The 23,258-nt window shown below is 41.2% G+C and overlaps 1 protein-coding gene across 1 annotated transcript in view; it reads left to right on the forward strand.

Moving 5' to 3' along the window:
- NXPH4 (neurexophilin 4) overlaps window positions 1-23,258 on the forward strand; it is a 108,222-nt gene that overhangs the window by 47,735 nt on the left and 37,229 nt on the right. The gene's annotated exons all lie outside the window — the stretch shown is intronic.

Consider the following 23,258-nt stretch of genomic DNA (forward strand, 5'->3'; position numbering starts at 1 on the left):
CTGGGACCAGGAAGAGAAAACTTTTATACAGAGAAAAGGCATAGAGTATATACCATAGATGCAACTACCAACTCATAAACACTGCCATCTATTGGTTGGGGAGTATTGCTGTAGTAGTTGTACAAAATACATAAAAACTCTATTCCAACAAGTCCTTGACTTACAACCACAACTGAGCCCAGAATTAGAATCATAAAGTTGTTGCTGTCATTAAGCAAGGCACCCTGCAATCCCGGATCTCCCCATTGCAGTCATTATGTGAGCACAGAGTGCCTCGGGGTGGGGGAGGCTCTGGGTTGCTGAATTGAACGGTCATACTTTGAGAACTACCTGTAATCAGATTTCAGTCAGGCATCTTTAATGCTAGTCAGAGGTAAGTGGAAAAACCTGGAAACTTTTGAGAATTTCCCATCTTCCTTTGAGGGCAGTACATGAAGGCGGAGTCTCTGATTATTCTGAGGTGCTTCTCCACAGGTGCCTTGCCACCTGGGTTGAATTGCTGCTTGTGCCAACTGACTCAGCTTCTATCTCCTGATTGCTTATCTGTACTTGCCTTTTTGTTCCTTTTCCACCCCCCACCCATCCCTGAAAACAAGGCCAAAAGCCATTTTTAAAAGGATAGAGATGAATATTTAGTTCACTAAATATTAGGACTAGGCGGCACTGTAGATTTGAAAGGAAAACGTAGATTTCAGTGTGCAGGGATGCCTGCTTAGCTAACATCTTTCCCCAATGCCTTGGAACAGCTGCATCTTTACCTGGGATCAGGCATCTGCTCTTTGCAGTTTGATCCTAGGAAAGGACACTTTTGGTTTGAGGAGATATTGGCAGATGCTTCGTATGTGGACTGAACCTCCTTTTTCCTTTCAAATTCCAACTCCACAGCCTTATTAGATATGCAAATAAGCCAAATAAATATTCCGTTTTAGCCACAGCCTTTCAAGAAGTCTTGAAAAAGACACTTGGAACCTCATAAATACTTTTTGCATTTTTGCTCATTCCCTCCCCCTAAGATACAACAAAGGACATACACATACATATACTTTTTGTGAGCAACCTTCTTCCTCTCTAAGATTTATTTATTTATTTGTTTGTTTCCATTTCTATACCGCCTTTCTCCAAATAGGACTCAGGGTGGTGAACAGCCAGAGTAAAAAACAGAACATACAAAATTTAAAAACAGTTTAAAATAATTAAATATTTTGGCCGTAAATTAAAACAACCCAATTTAAAATCAATTTAAAATTTAACTCAAGCCAGCCCAGCTAGTTGAAAATTTCAGTGAGGCCCTGAAATCACAGAGAGAGGATACATTGCTCAGAGAGGCAGTGTGTTGCTCACAAAATATAGGTCTCCTCCATTGTCTTAAAGAGAGAGAATTCTATACGGGAGAAGATTGCATGCAGACAACGATGAAAGGAAAAAAAAACAATGACATACCTATTTGACATCTGGAACTAATAATTCACACACATATACACCTGTCACTGCTAGGCTGCATTGCCATCTGCCAAACAACTGATTGGCATCCTGGTACCAGTGACCCAACTCCACAACTGACACGAACTCTCTAGATGGCCACTTCATTGTCCCTCAAGTCACGTGGCAATGCACCTCTTGTCTACATTCAGGGTGGATCACCCTGCTTTCGCTATACCACTCTATATTTGAATTATTTTCTTCAAAATTGAGCCTGTACGTTACCTACACGCTTAGATCTGTCCCCATGGAGCTGATTTTTGTGCTCAAACTTCATAGTCTTTACAGATTTTTGAGAATTATAGCTCCCATCATCCCTGGCCATCATTAGAAATGATGTCCAACCTGGTGTCCAACTTCTTCAGAAAATTAATACAGATTAAGAGAATGCCTCGTTCTGCATTTTTCTGCCCACAGACATGAAAGCAAGATAAAATAAATAAATAAATAAGCAATAGCCAAGCAGCTACGTAGGTCAAGGAAATATCCATATTAGGTAAGGAACATAGCCCTGATCTGCTTTGTCTGTGTGTGTGTTACAACTGAAATTTGCAAGTGCCAAGGCCATGGTTATGATCACCATTCCTTGTCTTTTTGTCACCGTAACTGATGCTTAGAAACACAATCCCATTGAGTTGGATGTTTGTATAACAGCGTGCTATGTCTATATTATAGTAATAAGCAGAGCGTTACAAATTATTGATTGAAAAACCTATTACAGGCATTAAGTTCTGTTCTGTGAGCGAGTGGAGCCAGCAGTTTTACTATAGCAAGGTTACCCAATCAAGACAGGAAAAAGAAGATGCGGCTCTTATGTGTTTGATTATGTTATTAAAATATGGGACTTTGCACTCTTTTATTATTAATTTTAATCAAAGAATTTTACAGAATAAAAACAATATAAATTTTTAAAAAGGAAAATGAGAAAAGTAAATAAGGAAGATAAAAGGAAAGACAAAAGGAAGAAAAAGAAAAGAATAAAAGATACAAAGAAGCAGCTTCTGATCTTCTTTACAACAGTCATAAATGCATTTATATTTTATCCCCCCTCTCTCTAAGGTTACTGTATACCGTGGCTCCCTTCTTTCCACCTAGAACCCTTTCTAATCATCAGTTCCATAAATCACAAGTTCATTTTTCCCTGTTTTCAGCAAAAAGTCCACAAAGGATTTCCAATCACTAAGAAATGTAGTTGTTGTCTTTTCCCTAATCAAGCAAGTCAGTTTTGCCACCTCTGCAAATTCTGTCACCTTCAGCAGCCATTGTGGGTATTTTGGAGTCTTTCCATTGTTGTGCACTTAATAATTTTGCTCCAGTTGTCATGTACAAAAACAATATTCTGCCAGTCTTTTCTACTTGCCTGTCAATTGGTCCCGGCAACAAATTTCTGGTTTCAGATAGTATTGAAAATTATTGGTATCGCTGTAGGGATTTTACACTTTTGAAGCCCCCTGCTCTTTTAATGGGGGAATAAGCCCCTCCTCAAAACAGTAGCATCCATATACCCAAGGAAGCATATGCAAAACCTGCAACTTGTTCAGGATAAGAAAAGTTCCGTGTCCAAGCTTCCAAGCCATTTTACTAAGTAGGAGCTTGAGGCTGGTCATTTCTGTGCCAATTCAGCACAAGGCCTGTTATCAATCTGATACGAAGAATCTAGACTTCATATAAAGATCCTGCCAGCATCCTTAACCTGTTGAACCATTCACCAGAAATTTGACTTGCTTGGGACCCATTTGCTATCAGGATGTAATGGTTAGAGAGGCTAACACTCCTGTGAGTAGTTGCACTTGACAGAATAACAGAGTTGGAAGGGACCTTGGAGGTCTTCTAGTCCAACCCCCTGCTCAAGCAGGAGACCTTATACCATTCTAGACAAGTGGCTGTCCAGTCTCTTCTTAAAAGCCTCCAGTGTTGGAGCACAACTTCTGGAGGCAAGCTGTTCCACTGATTAATTGTTCTCAGTGATAGGAAATTTCTCTTTAGTTGTAGGTTGCTTCTGCCTTTGGTTAGTTTCCATCCATTGTTTCTTGTCTGGCCTGCTGCTGCTTTGGAGAATAGGTTGACGCCCTCTTCAAGCAAAGGGTAGAACTGCTGGTCTAACCAGTCCTGTTTTCCAGTTGTTCATTAAAAATGCAGATCACTTTTAGGACACACAGACAAAAGAGGAGCCTAACCTTAAAACTAACAACAACAACAACAAAATTAATTGGTGATGAATCTTCCAAGATGGAAGCTGTCAGCACTGAGTGGCTTCCTAGTTGAGAAGGTAAATGTGGGATGAGAGATAAGATAGCTTCTTGGCTAGTAGTAGATGAGTAAAAAAAAAGCTTTGGTTCTTAAATGAAACTTATTTTTTTTAAAAAAACATTTATTTTAAATGTCACCTTTATTATTATAAATAATTCAAGGTGGTGAATATCTGACACTCCTCCCTCCTCCTATTTTCTCTACAGCAACAATCCCGTGAGGTAAGTTGGGCTGAGAAGAGAGTGACTGGCCCAAACTCCCTCAGCTGGCTCTCATGTCCAAGGTGGAACTACAACTCCCAATCTCCTGGTTTCTGGCCACTAGACCAAACTGGCTCTTGATTTGTTCTGATTCCTCTAACCACAACCCCATTCAATTCAAACACCAAGACCTAATCTTGCAAGTCTCATCCAAAGCATACACAACAGATATTTAAGGATCAGTTCTGTATTTTTTTTAAAAAAGAGATGATATATTAAAAATGTGCAAGCAACAGCATCAACCTTTTGTGAGCTCTGCTGGGCAGGCATTTAGGATTTCCCCCCTGTCGTCTTTGGTAACTGGAGAACTGATACATTTGCATATGCCATGAAATTTCAAAAGCACTTTTTTTCCCCTCAGAAAGAATGGCAAAGGCAGAGTTTGTGAACAAAGCCACCATAACTCTTAAGGAAAGTGGCTCTTTGTTGCGTACTTCACTGGATTAAATATTGAAGTGGGTTGTAGTCTCGTGGTAGAGGTTGGTGAGCTTTGACATCGATTCCTGTCACTAGTGAACAGGTGTGTGCGCACAGGCATAGTTTTTAAGAGGCTTAACTCTGTTTTAATAAGCCTCTAGAATGCTTTAATAAAATCAATATGACATGGGAGTTAAATGCAAGGATTTTGAGCATAGACCCTTCTGGAGTGGGCTTGCTCAGGAAAAACGTATATGGGTGAAAAGCATATCGGATTCAGTGTTGTGAGTTGAGGAAGATGCTGGAAATTTGCAGTGTTTGCTAATTTGGGGACTGAGTAGAGCAAGCAGTCACATCTGTTTTTTCCGCAAGCTTGTAGCGTGGCAGTTTCCCCCAAGGCTGCTGCTTGTCATCCAGATGCAAAGCCCAAGCATGATTTTTTTCCCCACTTCGTCTGGCTTGGTGCCAAACTGCCAAATTGCTCCTTTCAGATCTACTCACAAGCAGATGGGAGAAGCTGGTAGTTACCAGACTTCAAAGGCTGTTAGGCAAATGTCTTCCACTAGAAAAGGTGACATTTGAAGATGGCTCCATCATTAATATCTACTCTCTCCTGCGCCTGGTGGTTTCTATTTTTTTTTTTAAAAAAATGAGTTTTATATTTTTAATAATGATTGTTTTATATATTTATTGTTTTATTTAATTATTGTACATCAGCCATAGTTACTTTTTGTGAGACTTGGCTTTATAAATCTGATAAATTAAATAAATGTTAAGAAAAAAAAAAACGTGAGAGAATAACTTTGTGCATCTCCAAAAAATGTGCTTGCATTGCTATGCTGCTATTTTCTGAAAATATATGAAGGGAAATAGGCAAATATAGGTATGAGTGGCTTTCTTTGGAATGAAAGAATGGTGTGTGTGTATAGATAAATTATTTATTCAAAAATATTTTAGTGTGAAAGCAAAATGGTAATAATGAATTCTGCTGAATTATCATATCAGCTCCTTCTTTGGCTTGGTAGTGGGGTATCCTAGCTTTTTCGTCTGCTAGGTTAATATCTGGGGTTGCATGCTGTGGTCCTCTGTGACCTATGTTTATCAAGCATTGTTGAAGGAAAGTATCTTTTATTGTCCATCTCAAACCTGCTGCCAGCTCATTTCATTGAGTGGCCTTGAGGTCTATGTAATGTATGTGAGAATCACCTTGGGAGACAGGAGGAAGAGCTGCAATCTAGACATTGGTCTGATAAATGAAATCTAAGTCCAGAGGAGAGGTGTGGATGGATAAAGTGTCTTGGAAGGGACTCTCTAGTTTTCAAGAGAATAAAAGCAAGAGCAGAGAGAGGTACTTTCAGACTTGAAAGATTGATTCCTTCCTTCAAGATTGTCCAAAAGAGAAGCATCAAACACGAGTATTTACACTACTGTGAGGAGAAAAAAACTGGTCCAGTTCCAAGCCAGGAGAAAGGCGCTGGAAATAAAATGGAGGCTGACTGCAAGGAAAGAAGGTTTATTTGGTTTAGAAACTTCAATGACAGCAGCATGTTTCTGGGGTGGTTGATCAAATGGCTGAGTGAGTAGATGGATCTTTATAGGGTGATTGAGATGCTTCAGGGGGTTGTGCAATATAGTGAGCCTTGTGCCTTTTACTGTTTCAATTGTGGTGGGTTAATCCTATTATATCCTAAAGGTCCTGTCCTGTCCTTAGAGTTTGGGTGGGGGATGTAAATTCTTAATCCCATTAGATCAGACTGGCTGAAGGCATTTTGTTTATGAATATATTGGCCTAGTCTTTCTTAATAAGTACAAACTATCCATCTCTAAAGACTTGAGGCTTCTGCTTGACGCTATTAAGAAAGACTGGGGCTGCTTTCTGCCTTTGTTAAGATTTTTCTCCATTTCTTCTTTGGGGAAATGTAATATTTTATCTCTTTTAATATTCCCCAAAATATTTCATTCTTTGGGGGTGGGGGGCGGTTTCCCAAATTACTTTTTTTTTAATTTGATTTATATGCCGCCCTTCTCCGAAGACTCAGGGCGGCTTACAATGCGTTAAGCAATAGCCTTCATACTTTTGTATATTTATACAAAGTCAGCTTATTGCCCCCACAAACTGAGTCCTCAATTTACCTACCTTAGAAAGGATGGAAGGCTGAGTCAACCTTGAGCCTGGCGAGATTCGATCTTACTTTAATTGCAGACAGCTGGTGTTAAATTACAGAGCTCTGTCTGTTGAGATATCCAGGCTCCCTTTATTATAAACCTTTATTATAAAGTTGCAGTAACAGAATCATAATTTAACTCTCCTAAACCTTCTGAGATGCTTCCTCCACCCACCACCTTCAGATTCAGATTTTGTTTTATCTGACTGTGGTCTAGGCTGCAATTCTTCCACCTGCCTCCCAAGGTCATTCCGACATACCATTATGGGCTAGTATTAAAAAGAGGAAAACCTTGTCCTGAAATTCCTATGCCACACTGTTCATAATTTTACTGAGCCCAACAGTATCTCTCTCATAGCTGCCTTTACTTTTTTAACCTTCAGAAGTTTTTTTAAAAAAGAGTTTGCCCCCAAATGTCAGCCTTTCTTTGCAGGGAAGAAGCTATAATTCTATTCTTTTTGTGACCTTTCCAGCATTATGATACTTTCGGGGAGGCTAAGTAGAATATTCTCAATTATTGCCACGTAGCAACCCTAAAACCCTGGCATGGAATTTAACTTTCTTCTCATCACCATTGCATGCTATCTTGATTAATCTAGCCATCAAACAACGTTTTAAAAAAAAGAAAACCAGCATCAAGCAGGATAACATATGATTAAAAGCACAGAAAAAGGTACAATGGTAAAACAAATTGATTGTGCCATCAATATGTTATGGAAAAAAAAATTTCAGTAGAAAATGGACTAGAGGCCTTAACAGCTAGGCAGGCTGAGATTTTGTAATTTTGGTGAGACTGCCAAGAAGGGCCTTTCTCATGTCCCAGCACACTTGTGCTCTCCCACCAAGAAGAAGGGGCTGATAAAATGAAATTTCCCACAGGGAAGGGACTGCACTGCTTTTGCTCAGTTTAAAAGGGTAGGAAGAAGGGATTACTGACACATAAATTAGAGAATGCTTATATATGGCTAAAACTTCTCTTCATGTTAAGAGAGCAAACAATCACAACTTCTATTCCTCCTCCTTTCCTCCCATCATTCATCCCCTTTGCCCAACTTTTTCTAATGGGAGGGTGACAGTGGCCACAAAGCAGGAAAGGGAATTGGCAGAAGAATCCATATCTCCCTTGCTTTGGTGCTTCTGATTGTGAATATGGATATGAGTTTTCCAGGCTTCCCTCCATGTCTGAGGTTTCCATAAATTGAATGATATCCACCAAAGGCCAGTTCATACTATCTGGCAAAGAAACTTATGAAACATCATGAAGCAAATGCCGTCTTTCCTGAAGAACTGAGAGCCATCCCATCATTACTGGGCTTTTGGATTACGATAGCCAAGATAAGACCTCCGCCGTGTTAAGTCAGCCTTCCCAAATTGATGCCGTCCAGATGCATTGCACGACATAATCTAGGCTGGCCATGACTGTACTGGAATTAGGGGTTTGTGGTCCAATAGATGTCAAGAGCACTGAGTTGGGGAAGACTGATATAGGAATACACACGATAGACAGGTGGCCAAGGTGCCTGCCAAGAAAAAAAGGACGACAGGCCTGGCTGGGAAGCCGGCTTAGCCAGCATTGCCATCTGTCCTGTTGAACTGCCAGTCTTCGACCTCCCAGGGTTTTCTAAGAAGATACAGCACAGACGCAGCTACTGCCTCCACAAATACGATGCATTTTAAGTGAGTAAGGCCCTGAATAACGGAAGCCTTGATCGCATATCAGCGCCAATGCTAATTTCCTGGTAATTTCCTGTGCTGTCGGCAGGGTCCCCTGCACCAGGTATTGAAAAGCCCCCATAAATATGCATAAACTGGAACTTTAATAACTGCAGAAAGATTACGGCAGATTATCTTTCTAGTCCCTGCTCATCCACTTTATTATTTGTTCACATGGTGAGTCTGCTGTTTTCAAGCTCTCGGCTGGCAGTTACGCTTGCTTGTTGCCTCAGGCAGAGAAAGATCTGTGATCACCAGCCTTCTTAAACTCACCAGGCCAGGTCTATATAATTTGTCACCCAGCAAGTGAAAGGCAGCTCTGCCACCGTATATTGCAGCCTGTCAAATATTTGCTGCCCTCTGCTTTGCACTGCCAGCCTGGTAGATTGATTTAGCCACCAAGAGCACTGCATACAAAATGTCCGACGTTTTGCATGGCCAAGCTTCTTTTTTCTGCCTCCACAGCTAAAACAAGCTCAGCAGCTCTGCTTCAGCCCATGTGTTCAGATCTTCCCGCTTTCTGTTCGAGCAATAGCCTTAAGGGGAAGATCTCAGATATCCAGCTCAGCTTGATGGGGATTGCCATAAACTTCTTCTTTGATGTTTTTCTTGACTTTCCAGCTCACCCTGAAGCCCTGAGATGTTGGTGCTGCTGGACCTTCAAGGCCACATCTGAGATGACATGTGACTCTTAACTGTAAACCATAGCAACACTAAGCTAAGTTCTGCCCCTTAGCAGAATCTGCAACAATCCTTTCTGAAGTCATTCATTGACTCTTTGATATAACCAAATTATAGGAGTTATTGTGTGCAGCTGTTTTGGAAGCCCTGCTTTGTCCACAGTGGCTAGTCCTCAACTCAAGAAACTCCTTTAATTCCTCCACCCCCAAAATAGGGTCCTTTGTCAACTGTTTTTTCCTTATTCCTATCCACAACACCACTTTCAGTGTCCCTCCTGCCAACTCTCCAACCAACATGGAGGTCTAAGAGGCATGTCTTCTCTCTTCATGGATCCAGTTAGACCCAGGACATTTCTAGTTAATGAAGAAAAAACACAGCTTTACATTCCTGCATTGAAAGCCAAAGGCTGACAGCAGCCTTTGTTTTGCTACTTGTGTTAGACAATTAACAATACAAATCCATCACCAAAACTGCGCAGATGGGAGAATAATTTCACACAGACCATTCAAGAACCAGGAATCTCAGTGACTGGATGCTCAATGTCTCTGTCGCCCCACAATTTTCTGAAAGAGGAAATACTGGTAATCCTCGATTTATGACCACAACTGAGCCCAAAGTTTTTGTTGCTAAGCGAGACATTTGTTTAGTGAGTTTTGCCCCATATATATGATCTTTCTCACCATAAGTAAATCACTGTAGTTGTTAAGTTAGTAACATGGTTGTTAAGTGAATCTGGTGTCCCCATTGACTTTGCTTGTCAGAAGGTCATAAAAGATAAATGCATGACACCAGGACACTGCAATTGTCATAAATATGAGTTAGTTACCTGGGTTTTGTTCATGTGATCATGGGGATAGCGCAACAATTGTAACTTGTAAGTGTGAAAAACTGCAATAAGTCACCATTTTCAGTGCTGCTGTAACTTTGCTCACTAAATGAATCGTGTACCTGTACATTTTCCACCACACAAGTATATACACAGCAATCTATCTCTTCAACAAGCTAGATGGCTCAGCTATTTTGCAAAAAAAAAAAAAAAAAAGTTTATCTTTTAGTAATCTGAAAATTATTGGAACTTCTTGCTGGTCCAAACCTGCTCATCTGTTCCTTGGGTTTACCAATTCTAACTGCCCTCTCAGCCATTGCACAAAGGACATGTAGCCAGGGGTGGGCTTCAAAAATTTTAGCAAGGGGTTCTCTGCCCGGTTGCTGAGTGGGCATGGCTTAGTCGGCCTCATGCACCACAGCGGAGGGGGGGGGGGTTTGCCCTCCCCAGGCTCTAGAGGCTTTCCTCAAGCCTCCGGGAGGGCTAAAACAGCCTTCCCAGGCTCTGAAGGCCCTCTGGAGGCAGGAAATGGGCCTGTTTCCGGCCTTCCCGAACTTCCAGTAGGCCCATTTTTCGCCCTCCCCAAGCCTCCACGCGTGCCCTGCCCTGCACTTACCTGCATCCAAAATGGGCCGCATGGGGACTCCTGGGAGGGGAGGGGCGGACAAGGCCAACCAGGAGTGGCATTTGGGGGTTCTCCGAACTGCACAGAATCTTAGAGGTTCTCCGAAACCCCTGCGAACCCCCAGCAGCCCACCTTTGCACGTAGCCTTCAGTTCTCTCCACAGCCAACATACTGGCCAGTTCCTTCCACAGGGTGAGCTTGCTAGCATGTTACCAGGGTCCATAGGGCAGTGAGGAGGAATACCTCTTGGATGTTTTCTTTTTTCTTCCTGCTCAAAAATTGTCCTTCTGACTCTCTCTGAAGTCTGAACTCAAGCACTTTGTGTCTTATCTCCCTTTTTTTTTATTTCTTAAGCTACCTGATCTTCCCTTTGCCTCTTTCCTCTCTTATTCTCATGCCCTCTTATCTCCTGAAGAGGTTTTCCTACGCTAGCCACTTCCTCTCCTCTCTGCGATCCAGGGCTGCAATCTCCAAGTCAAAAGTGTCTATCACAATTAGAGTAACATGGTCTGACTCCTGCTCCTTCATTTGGGTTTCCACATCTCACTGCTTCACAGCTTTTGTTTCTTATATGCCTCCCCCTCCCCAAGGTCCCCAATTATGTTTTTTATGCTGACTCCACTTGGCCTACGAAGAAGCAACCTGGTCTTCTCCCATGACTTAATTATCTTATTTCCCCCAATTATATTTACATTTACCTTACACATCCATTTGGGCTTTTAAATTTCTAGCACCCCAGTTATTTCCTTGTGTCTCATAGCAAATAACCGCATCTCATATCATCATATTATTTTGGCAACTTACTTAGCCACCTAGGCAGTTTAGGCGGCGATTATGAGAGTTGAACTCCACATATCTTAAAAGTTGCTAAGTTTGTGAAACATATCTCAAACCTACATGTTTGCAGTGTATATGAAAGCTGGTGTAATGTAATGGTTAAGGTGCTGAGATGTAGGTTCTCATCTTTTCTTAGGGATGGAAGCCAGCCAGATCACTTTGGACCAGTAAAAAATGTGTTAATCTGTGCTGAATCATCTAATCATAATCAACAGTTATACTCATAATCAGATTATGACCCATTATTCTCAGTGGAGAGGCCTTCTTCCTATATGGATTGATTTATCCTGTGTGTGTGTATATTTCATTGCAGTTAGCAATGCTAAGTAAGGGGCTAAATTAGAAGGAAAAAAGTATTTGGGTGAATAGAGTTGGCAGCTCCTACAAAATTGTCTAGCTCAATAATGCTCTGTTCAGGACCAAACCTTTGGAAGAAAAGGAAAGAAAAAAGACCAGCTGCAGTATAATAACATTCCTAAGTTAATTATTTAATTAATTTAAAATCTCTTTTTTGCTCAATCTGGCTTTCCCTATTACTCGGGAACGTTGTTAGAAACTGTGACAGTGTGTGTGTTTGCATTGCCTTCTTGTTGTCGGCCCCACTAGATAGATTGGACCATGAAGTCAACTCCACAGGAAGACTAAACCCATTTTTATTGAGCTTGATTATAATAACAGACTCTCATAATCAGGAGTGTCAAACTCGATTTCATTCAGGGCCGAATCAGGGTTGTGTTTGACCTCAGGGGGCCGGGGTGGGCATGGCCAACTTGACGTCACTCGTGTCGGGGGCGCCTGTGGTGGCCCGAGTGCTCTGCCAATGAAAATGGGCTCCCAATCTCCGTTTTTGGCTGTGACGGCCTCCTGCAACCCTCTGCCAGCGAAAACGGAGCTTGGGAGGGCCGCATTCTCTGTTTTCACTGGCAGAGGGTTGCAGCAAGCTGTTGCAGCCAAAAACGGAGCTCAGGAGCCCATGTTTGCTTGCAGGGGCACCACGGGCCGGTCCTTCGCTGTTTCCAGGGCGGCTCTGCGGGCCAGATCGAAGCACCCCGTGGGCCGGATCCAGTGCCTGGGCCTTGAGTTTCAGACCCCTGCTTATAAACCTAACGGTGCTTTACCTCCTCCTGCTTCTTATACTCCTGTGAATTAGGGAGGCATCTGTCTGAGCTATTTCTGAATGTCATTGTGATGTTCTAGACTTCAGAAATGTTTCAGCCCCCCCCCCCTTTTTTTTTTTTGCCTAAATAAGAGTTCCGACACAGATGGTCCTCAACATACAACAATTTGTTTAGTGACCCTTCAAAATTACAACAGCACTGAAAAAAGAAACTGATGACCGTTTTTCACACTTACGACCGTTGCGGCATCTCCATGCAGATGCTTGGCAAATGACTCATATTTATGACGGTGGCAGTGTCCCGGGGTCACGTGATCCCCTTTTGCGACCGCCTGACAAGCAAAGTCAATGGGGAAGCCAGACTCACCGAACAACCGTGTTGCTAACTGAACAACTGCAGTGATTCACTTAACAGCGGTGGGAAGAAAGGTCATAGCATGGGGCAAAATTCACTTAACAACTGTCTCACTTAGCAGCCAAAATGTTGAGGCTCCGTTGTGGTTGTAAGTTGAGGAGTACTAATGTTTCCATCAAGGCCATTTTTCTTACTCTCTACACCTGTCTGGATTCTCCAGACTCTGTAGAACTGATTCACCTTCCTCTTTGATTTCACTCTATCTTTATGGGAATATGAAGTAAGGATGATTATTCCCTGCTCACCTAGCTCTGTTTTTGGCAGAACCCAGAGATTTTTGTCCTTTTCCCCCCAAGTGAGTATTGGAAAGACAGCAGCCACAACAGTCTTCCTGCTTCTCTCTGCTTCTCTTACATTTGGCTCTTTTCTCTGTTCCTAATCAGTTTTGCTATACCGTATTTTTCTCTTCCACTTTCCCTCGGCATAATTAAATTCTTTTCTCAGCTTTTCAATTAGCTATTAACCTCGCCTGCACCCCCTTCTCCCCACTCCTTTATCTCTCTCTATCTTCCAAACTGTCTCTCTCTTCAGACACCTGCCTTTGAAGATGCATTGAAATATAGATAAGGCCCAGTGCAGCAGAGGGAGAGAACATGCAGAAAGGCAAAAATGGAAAGAGATGGGCAGAGCAGGCTTAGAGAGGAACTCTTTGTACTTGGTTGGCCTGCTTAGTGCCACAATCCCCGACCCTCATCATTCCTTCATAAACGCCTTAGAATAGCCAGTCCCTAAACAATTTGGTAGAGTAAAAGCCAAGGTTCCTGCGTTACTGTGCGAGATTGCGGGGCGGCTTGGAAGGAACGGAAGGAAGCATGCTCATCAATAAGAAATAGAGGGTGAGCCAGTTGACAGCTGATCTCAGGAATGGCATTTCAGCCCAGGTGGCAAGAAACCTGTGAAGAAGCATTTCAAATCTTCCAAAGAGGCTCCACCTTAATGAGCTCAGTGATAAACGAAGGCTGGAAATTCCTCTTGCTTTCCCAAAGTTCAGTATTTATCTATAATCCTAGCCTAGGTGGTTCTCGACTTACCACAATTGCGCCCAAAATTTCTGTTGCTATAAGCGAGACCTTTGCTAGGTGAGTTTTGCCCCATTTTATGACCTTTCTGGCCATAATTATTAAGTGAATCACTGCAGTTGTTAAGTTAGCAACTCGGTGGTTAAATTGAATCTGGCTCCCCCATTGACTTTGCTTGTCAGAAGGTCGCAAAAAGGGACCACATGACCTTGGGAACACAGCAGTTGTCATAAATATGAACCAGTTGGCAAGCATCTGAATTTTGGTCACATGATGGTAGGGATGCTGCAAAAGTTATAACTGTAAAAACTATAAAAAACAGTCATAAGTCACTTTTTTCATGGTCATTGTAACTTTGCACGGTCACTAAATGAACTGTTGTAACTTGAGTCCTAAATGTATTAAAGCCACTTCCCTGGAGACTGCATCATTCTTGTTTTCCTGATCTTGCCAAGTGGATGGCTCTTAATTCTTAAGGTCAGGGAAAAATTATTGCACAGAGGGCAACTGTGCTAACATTATAATTCAACTGTGTCGTAACCTCACCCCCATTTTTTTTCCTGGATCTGCCCATTTGTGGGAATGTTCCTTCCCTGATCCTTAAAAGTTTAGTGTTGCCCTCAGTCTGAAAAACATGGTGGGTCTCTGCTCTCTTGTGGCCAAGCAGCTCTGTAAGCCTTTGTTCCTTCATGGAGTAGGAAGCTGGATGCTGGAAGGATGTACTTGTTGCCTGTCCTTCCTCTAGGATCCATAGAGGTCCTATGATGAAAGGCTGGCCTTCTCTTCCATGGGAAGAAGACACAACATTCATATGGATGGATGCTGAGAAGAACCCAACCTCTCCTTCTGTGGCTTGACCTCCATTGTGATGGACGCAGTGGCACATGAAACATGGAGCATACAAAGCATGTTATGTCCCACCCTGAAAACTCTTGTTAACATAGCGCCTTTCCTTCTCATCACCTACTTTATTGAAGGACATTTTGCAGCCAAAAGAATACTAAAGAAAATGGCTCTTTTGATCGTATGCAGTGCTTATTTCTCCCAAGTACCAACTGTTTGCTCTTGCACAGAAAACCTTATACTTCAGCGGCCGTATCTCATTTTAATGTATTTAAAGAAATTGGTCTCTTCAAGAAGCTCAGGTCTGTGATCAGAAGGAATCGCAGAGATTAAATATATATGCATACATTTACCTGGCTGTGAATGATTCATTCTGCTTCCATTCGTTGGGTTTTCAATCAGGAGTTTTTATTTTACGCTATCAGGGTGTTGTCAAGAGAAACACAGCAAAAGGAAAGGCAATAATCGATTCAGAATGAAAATCCCAAAGCCCCCAAGAGCCAAAGTTGCCTTTGTGTAACAAATGAACAACCACAAGCAGAGTACGCATAGCCGCACTCATTGGCAAATGGGAGAGGATCTCTGTCCTCCTCAGAGTGGCCTTAGGGCGGCTGTCCAGCAAACTCATGCTCTAGTCCCCAGCCATCACTACCTCGGACCAGAGGAAGAACCCGTATAAATAAATCCATCTGTTTATTTAACCCACCCATTTATAAGCTTTTTCTACCACTTCTTGGCTGATGCTCCCCAAGTGGCCTACAAGTTATATAAAGCGGATTTAGAATCAATATCCGTGTGCCATTAACACTGTGTTCTAAATCAATAAAAAGAACTTAAAAACAACAAGTGACGAAAGTAGAAGGAAGCTGGCTATAACCGGCTAGTACCTCAAAGCTAAACCAAACAGAACAAAAGAAAGAGAGATTTTATATTTAAATACTTACTTACTTACTTACTTACTTACTTACTTACTTACTTATTTACCAGTACTTACTGGTACTTACTTGACTTTTAGGGCCGCCTATTTCTTAACAGTGATTTGTAAATGTAAGAACACACCTGGAAAAGATAAAGGGCTATTGAGAGAGATTGCACATTGCTAATACAATCTGGTTACTCTCTCCTTCATAAAAGTACTTAATTCAAAGCTACTTGGCTTGGAGGCCTGTCCACTACAGGAAAAGGGGGAAGGGTTGCACATTGTCTTTGGATGGTCAGGGAACAAAGAAATTTGCCACATGAATATCTCATCAAATTCAGAAGGTAGAAATCCTCTACCAGCATTAATTCCACCATTGAAATATACTATTAGGTTCCAAAATAGTGTATTATTGGGGCATAGCTATTTGGTATATAAATACAAATCTTTCAGGAATGAGGGCAAATATACAATGTGTCTCAGGATAATGATGCAAGATCGAATTTGGTTCAACCACCAGGACCAGAAATTTACTTTTCCGAGCTTTTGAACTCATGCTGGAGCCCAGCTTCAGGGAATTTCTCTCTACTGGAATACATGCTTTGGGCTGTTCTGTAAGTCGTGTTTATGTGGTGCCTTCCTATTGGCTGCTTGGTTTGTTGATGGCTGGTGATTGGCTGTCATTTCCTTGCAGCTGCCAAGTCCTCGTCTCCTAAGTATTTGATAAACTGGTGGTAAATCAGCACACCTGTTAACTGACAAGGGCCCGTTTCCCAGGCTTCAATAATTTCCTTGGCTATCGTTGTACCTGCATGGCCAATGATTTTAGTTGCTGCGAAATTAAATGTGTGTTCTTGTTCATTGCAATGTGAGACTATGAATAGGATCGGGTCTCCTTGTCTGACCGCTCACTTGTATTCTTGCAATCTGGTGATTAGCTTCCTCCCCGTTTGTCCTATGTGGTCAAAGGGGCAATCCATGCAAGGGATCCAGTAGATTACATTGGAACTATCTCACACCTCCAAACAATCTTTGCAATGCATAATTTGTCCTCATATAGTAGCCTCTGGGCAGTGTGCAATGCCCACTTGCAGGTCTCGGAAGCTGAGCTTGGGCCTCTTGTCAGTTAATAGGAGTGCTGGGCTCCAGCATGAGTCTGAAAGCTCGGAAGAATAACCCTTTGATCCCGGTGATCAAACCAAATTCAATCTTGTATAAATCTTCCCTCTAAAAGAGAAGATAACAATTAATGCAAATTAATATAAAGTAAGAGGGAAAAAAATAAAAGACAAAGCAAAATTAAATGAAAAATAGAAAAGAAAAAAGATACAAATAACTAACATTCTTCCCAGCAGTTATAAGTCCAAGTATATGTCACCCCCTTTCTAAAGTTACACCATTATACTTTTATTTTTATAATCTATCCTGTCTATTCATCAAAGCCATAAATCATATGTTCAGTTTTTCATTTTTATGCAAAAAGTCCAGAAGAGGTTTCCAGGCACTAATATACTGTAGATAATGTATTTTCTCTGTTTAAAGAAGTTAAAGAAGTTAGTTTACCCATCTCCGTCAGTTTCACATTCTTCCATTGTAGGTAGTATTGAATCTTTCCATTTATGCATATTACAATCTCACTGAAGTAATCATATATTGAACTAATTTTTTCTGACTTTTAAAAAAATTTATATATCAGTCTTAAAAGGAAAATTCCTGGCTTCGCTTGCATATTGAACTTTAAAATCCTCTGTATCAATGCATACGTTTGAATCCATTTTTTTAGCCTTTTTATATGTCAACCAAGCATGATAAAATGTACTTTCATGTTATTCACATTACCAAATATATTTGAAATGTCTTTAGATTCTAAATAATTTCTCTGGTGATATGACAACATGACATTTTTATTTAAAAAATTATTTGACATTGTAATAGAATATAAATTTCAACAGTTTTAACCTCATATTTTCCCAAGGTTCCATCTATATATTATAACCAGAATTCTTAATCCATTTTATCATACATTCTTTAACATGTTTTTCCTCTATTTCAAATTTCAGCAAAAGTTTATACATTTTAGTAATTGCACGATGCAAACATCAGTGCACAAATGTACCTCAAACTTTCTTACTTTGCTCCGTGCTGTGTCTTTTTGTCCATTTTGAATCTTTCTGATAACTGTAAATGGGAAAACCATTGACAATAATATACTTCTGCTATTAATTGCTCTCTTGCTTTAGTTTTAAATTCCCCTTGATGGTTTTCCAATAATTCCAGGAATATCATCCATTTATCTTTGTCTGCTGTTTCTCTTTTATGATACGCTTCTTGAACTGAGATCCATAAAGTTGTTTTTGGGCACAACCTGAAGTTATAGCTATTCTCAATATGGCAGGTCTAATACAGTGATTTCATATCCTTGTCATTTTTTAATGGGCTGTTAAACTGGATCTCTTTCAGGCTGGCATAAGTATTGTTTAAAATAAAAATGCAAACAAGTAATTTTTTATGATCCTGTGCTCTCTGGTGCTTTACGTCTTGATATCTCATCTTTTTGAAGGACTACTTTGGGGCATATAATTTTGTTTAATGTATTTTATCCTATCTTTTATGACAAGTGCTAACCAAACAGCTTCTGATTTCTAAAAGATGTTAAAAGCTAGTCTGACGTTACTGATGTACTTTAGGGGCAATCTGGCCTCTCTCCTCCTTTGTTTTTTCTGCCCTTCCTTGCCAGGCAATGCTCATTATATCCTACTAGACCAGGGGTCAGCAAACTGTGGCTCTGGAGCCGCATGTGGCTCTTTCATCCCTCTGCTGCAGTTCCCTGTCTCTCAAAATATGTGTCATAACCACCAATGTGCGACACCCACTGGCATGCAATTTTTTGAGCTTTTCAACCCCTAGTAGGCCAACCATGGATAAATCCAAGAAAAGAAAAGTTTCAGAAGAAAACAGAACGTTTAATTCAACTACATATGCCAGTTTTGTGGCTGCTCAAGAAATAGTCAGGCACAGGAAAGGTTTTGTGGCTCCCGGTGTTTTCTTTTCTGTGGGAAATGGGTCCAAATGGCTCTTTAAGTGTTTAAGGTTGCAGACCCCTGTGCTAGACCATTCCTTCCAGACCCAAAGGTTTATCTTCTTGATGTTTTAACAGGAGCCTGCTTATTACCGTTGTAAGTCATGATGGTCATAAAGTCACGTGACCGACCTGATTTTATAATTTTTTTGTGGTGGTTGTTAAGTGAATCTCCACGATTGTTAAGTGAATATTATTAAGTCATTAAGCACATGCTGTGGTTATTAACCAAACCCATTGTTTGCTCTGGTGCATTTTTACTGAAAACCAGAAGTAACTGCCAGTTTTCAGCAAAAATGTAAATTGCAGTCACGTGACTGTGGGATGCTGCAAATGGTCATAAATGCAGGCCAGTTTCCAAGCACCCAAAATGGCTGCCACATGATTGGGGTGGGGGGGGAGGGAGCAGCCTTTGGAACCAGCTTGTAAATACCTTTTAGACGAGTGTGTTGTAACTTCCAATGGTTGTTAAATGACTGATTGTAAATTGAGGACTGCCAATAATTTCATATCATATTTGTAAGAAAACATAAGGACACTAAAACAGATACATATTTTCTTTTTTATTAAAAATCAGTGGCATAAAAATTACATAGAGTTGGAACCATGGTGGCACAGTGGTTAGAATGTAGCATTGCAGGCAAACTCTGTCTACAGCCTGGAGTTCGATCCTGACAGGGCTCGAGGTTAACTTAGTCTTCCATCCTTCCCAGGTTGGTAAAATGAGGACCCAGATTGTTGGGGGCAATAGGCTGACTCTGTAAACTGTTCAGAAAGGGCTGTAAAGCACTGTGGAAGCTATATATATAAATGCGAAAACTACTCACGCTGTAATCACGAAATCTCCAGAACCGTAAAGCCTACAAACTTGAAATTTGCCACATATGTTCTTTTTGGCTTCTAGATATTCACTAAGAAAGGGTTTTTCGAAATGACCATCAGAGCATTAGTATTTCCTATATTATGATTAACACACTCTGATGCTAAGGAGTTCTACTCCCCCTCCCCACCTGAAAAGAAATCTGTTCCACATGCAAAACACAAGCAGAGGACAGGAGTTTCACTTTCAGTTTTACTTTCATAGCAGGAAGCAGCTTTAACACAGAACTCTTGAGCTAAGTCACAGCCAGGCTCCTTCCTGTCTCCTTCTTGCTCACACAGCAAATACTGTTTACTTTCCAAACAGCCCTCTGATGCTAAGGAGTTCTACTCCCCTTCCCCACCTGAAAAGAAATCTGTTCCAAATGCAAAACACAAACAGAGGACAGGAGTTTCATTTTCAGTTTTACTTTCACAGCAGCAACCAGGGGATAGGAGAGGCTTCTGTGGGGCAAGGCTGAGGGAGAGAAGGGGATAGGATAGAAGAGGCTTCTGTGAAGCAAGGCTGAGGGAGAGATTAGGTGTCGATTTATCAAGCCCGATCACATAGTTTCGTGGCGAAGCATGGGTATCCAGCTAGTGGTATATAAGTTTAAGTAGTATTGCTATTACTATAGAATTAGAGCAAAATAAAGGCAGAGTTGTTTGTCCTGGATGTGAAAAAAAGGCAATTGATCATTAAAGTAGTGAAGTTCAGTGTGTGTGTGTGTGTGCATTTGTGTGTGTGTGCATTTGTGTGTGTGTGTGAGTGTGCACACATCCAAGTCAGTTTTGACTCCTTGACAAGCCCCTGAAGCGTTCTTGACAAGAACTTGGAAGTGATTGGCCCTTACCTCCTTCCTAGGGCTGAGAGAGTAACTCATAGAGTAAGTCACCCAGTTGGCTTTGTGCCTAAGGCAGGACCAGAATCCATGGATCCCTGACATATAGTCTAGTAAATTAGCTAAGGGCAGTTTTTAGTTAGGGCAGTGGCTAGAGATAAATTGCGGAGAGAAAACAATTATATAAGCCCCAGTCTTAGTAATATAATCTGCATATTAACAACATTTCCATTTGCTAGTTATAAAAGGCCACACTGTTTGGATTTGAGCATCTACTATGCTGACAGATTACTTCTAGTTTCTAGAACTCATTGCATATGAAGGCCAAGACCAGCTAAAGACCTGGCAGCAATGATTCCACATTATTGTGTATATAATAATAAATATACTACCAGCAGCAGTTATTAACCTCGCAGGGCAGTCCAGCCAGGAAGCATGCCCAGATGAACTAATTCCGCTTTATTGTAAAGCTACATTGACAGAATCTTGCAAATCTGGGAATACATTTCTCCCCTGTTGCCTTTATAGCTCAAGAAACTAAAGGAAGCATCCCTTCTGAAATGGGATTTTGGGGATTCACATCCCTTCTCTGGTCTAAGTTGCCTGGACTTTGGCTCTTCCCCATGGTAATTCCCCATTATACCAGCATGTATAAGGAACTGCGATAACATTTCAGTCATAATGCCTCCTGGTATCATCACACAAATGTTGCAATTACACGCTTGTGTCACGTGGCATTTGTATGAGGTCAAGTTGTTACATAAATGTTGTCCTTTGCCTCCCCTCCCCAAGGAGTCCATTGCCCCAGCTGGTAACAAAAATTATAGAGAGATGGCCATCAAGAGTAAGCATCCACAAACTAAAAATATTTCTTGACAGATGCTTATGTTCAGATGCTTCTGAAAATCCCCTCCCCACGCCCCAAATAACCCCTTGAATTACAATATGGAAGGCTGAAATTTGAGAAGTTCATCACAGTCTTTATGTTCAGTAATCAAGTGGGATTTAATTTGAGAAAATGTACTTGAGGACTTGCCTCATTGAGTGCTTGCCATAGGGAACATAATACTTCTGTTAAGTGCCATTTGGAACCACCGTTTAATTTCTGTTCCCCACTGATTGGAGAAAGACCAATGATAACTGTATTGGAAATCCTGAGTGGAATTATTACTTACAATTGATTCCCATCTCTCTTTATGAATTTGCTCGCTACACAGCACCGCTGAACAGAGGCTCTGGCTTCTTCCCCTTGAGAAAGCATTTGTCACCAAAAGGTTAGTGTGTTCCCACATGCGCCCACACCCAGGCCACTCTGTGGCAGGCAAGCTGCACTCAATGGCTGCAGGAGCATTTGGATTGGAGAGCGCAATTGAGTTGGGAGCAAGAAACATCACCCCTGTTTAAGAAGATGTAGGTCAAAAAGCAGGTGATTGCTTCAACTGGTCACCTGGCTGAAAACCAAGCCAGCAATCTTTATTTTGAGCACCTCTGCCAGCACCTCTGTCATCCAATTGTTGAAATTGGGTTTTTCAGTCCACTTTATTGCAAAAGCGTGGATAGGATTATGTCATTAATGGCTTGTAATAATATAATATAATGAGAGGTGATAGGGTGTAGTGCTTAGGGTGCTAGTCTAGGACTGTGAGATCCAGGTTGTTGTCCACCCTCAGCCACCAAAACTCCCTAGGTGATTTGGGGCCAGTCCCTCTTCGAACCTAACCCACTTCATATGATTATTCTGGAGATGGAGGGAAATTCTCAATGCAAGGAAAGTTTAGTGATACGTAACACACAGTTCATAGTATCTGTAGCTCAGTTTTCTCAAGATGATCTGGCAAGTATTTCTTGCAGCAGGATGAAATTCTTCACAGGTGCACCTCTGTAGTTCATGGAACCCTATCTCAGTTCCTCCAGATCCCTCCTCAGTTCCTTTGATCTGTTAACGGTAGTTTTATAGATCCCGCTTCTTTATCATGCGGTTAGAACTTAACATGACTCCTCTAAAGCTCCTCTCACGTCTGCTAGTTCATCACTGAGCACATCCTAAATCCTACTTGACTGATTATATTAAATATAAAAGTTGTTTTACATAATGGCATAAAGTACCTTGGCTCTGACTCACTTGCGTATCTGCTCGTATGGGTGATTTCCTTTTTTTTTTTTTTTATTGTGTTACAAATGTAGTGGCAGGCTAAAATATGGGAGGACATGGCAAGGGATACCTGTCCTCTCTAATCTACATCTTGCCAATGATATAAAGAAAACACACAATGGACCAGATCATGCCTGGAATTCTTGCCACACTCTGTTTCATTGCCTGTTGTTTATGAGTGGAGTAAATCCCAAGAGCATTGGTGCTATGTACCATATTGTTTGATAAGATGCCAGTTGGCAGAGTTACACATCCTTATAAAATCACACCTCAACTACACTAATCAAATGGTACTGTTTCCCAGCCAGTGTCTTAGCAATTTCTTTTTTACTTTCAAGGTACAAAAATTATGCATTTATTCCATCCCAGTTCCATAAGCATATAATGTATGGGCAATATAACCCTTCATGACTGCATTAAAACGTATTTCTCCTATCCCTATGTCAACCAAAAAGCACACCCATCTCATTTGTGCTGCCTCCATGGTTGATTCTTTCTGAGCCTCAGCAGTGACTGGGTGGAAGAAGGCTGGCCTTAGAGATGTTTTAGGGTAGAAGTACAATCTCTGGCATAAAAAGATCACAATCTCATGAATTAGTACATCAGCCATTTTTAAGATTTCAGAATTATTTTTAATTTCATGGGATTGCTCCGGTAGCTGAGTTGTGTCGTCTGGACCGGGGTTGGGATGGGATGAGTGTTGACTGGCTTCTCTTCACTGGACACGTTCAAGCAGAGGCTGAATCTTCTTGCTAGATGCT

Source organism: Pantherophis guttatus, chromosome 2, assembly GCF_059756535.1.
Source record: "Pantherophis guttatus breed Tessera chromosome 2, ASM5975653v1, whole genome shotgun sequence".
Taxonomy (NCBI): domain Eukaryota; kingdom Metazoa; phylum Chordata; class Lepidosauria; order Squamata; family Colubridae; genus Pantherophis; species Pantherophis guttatus.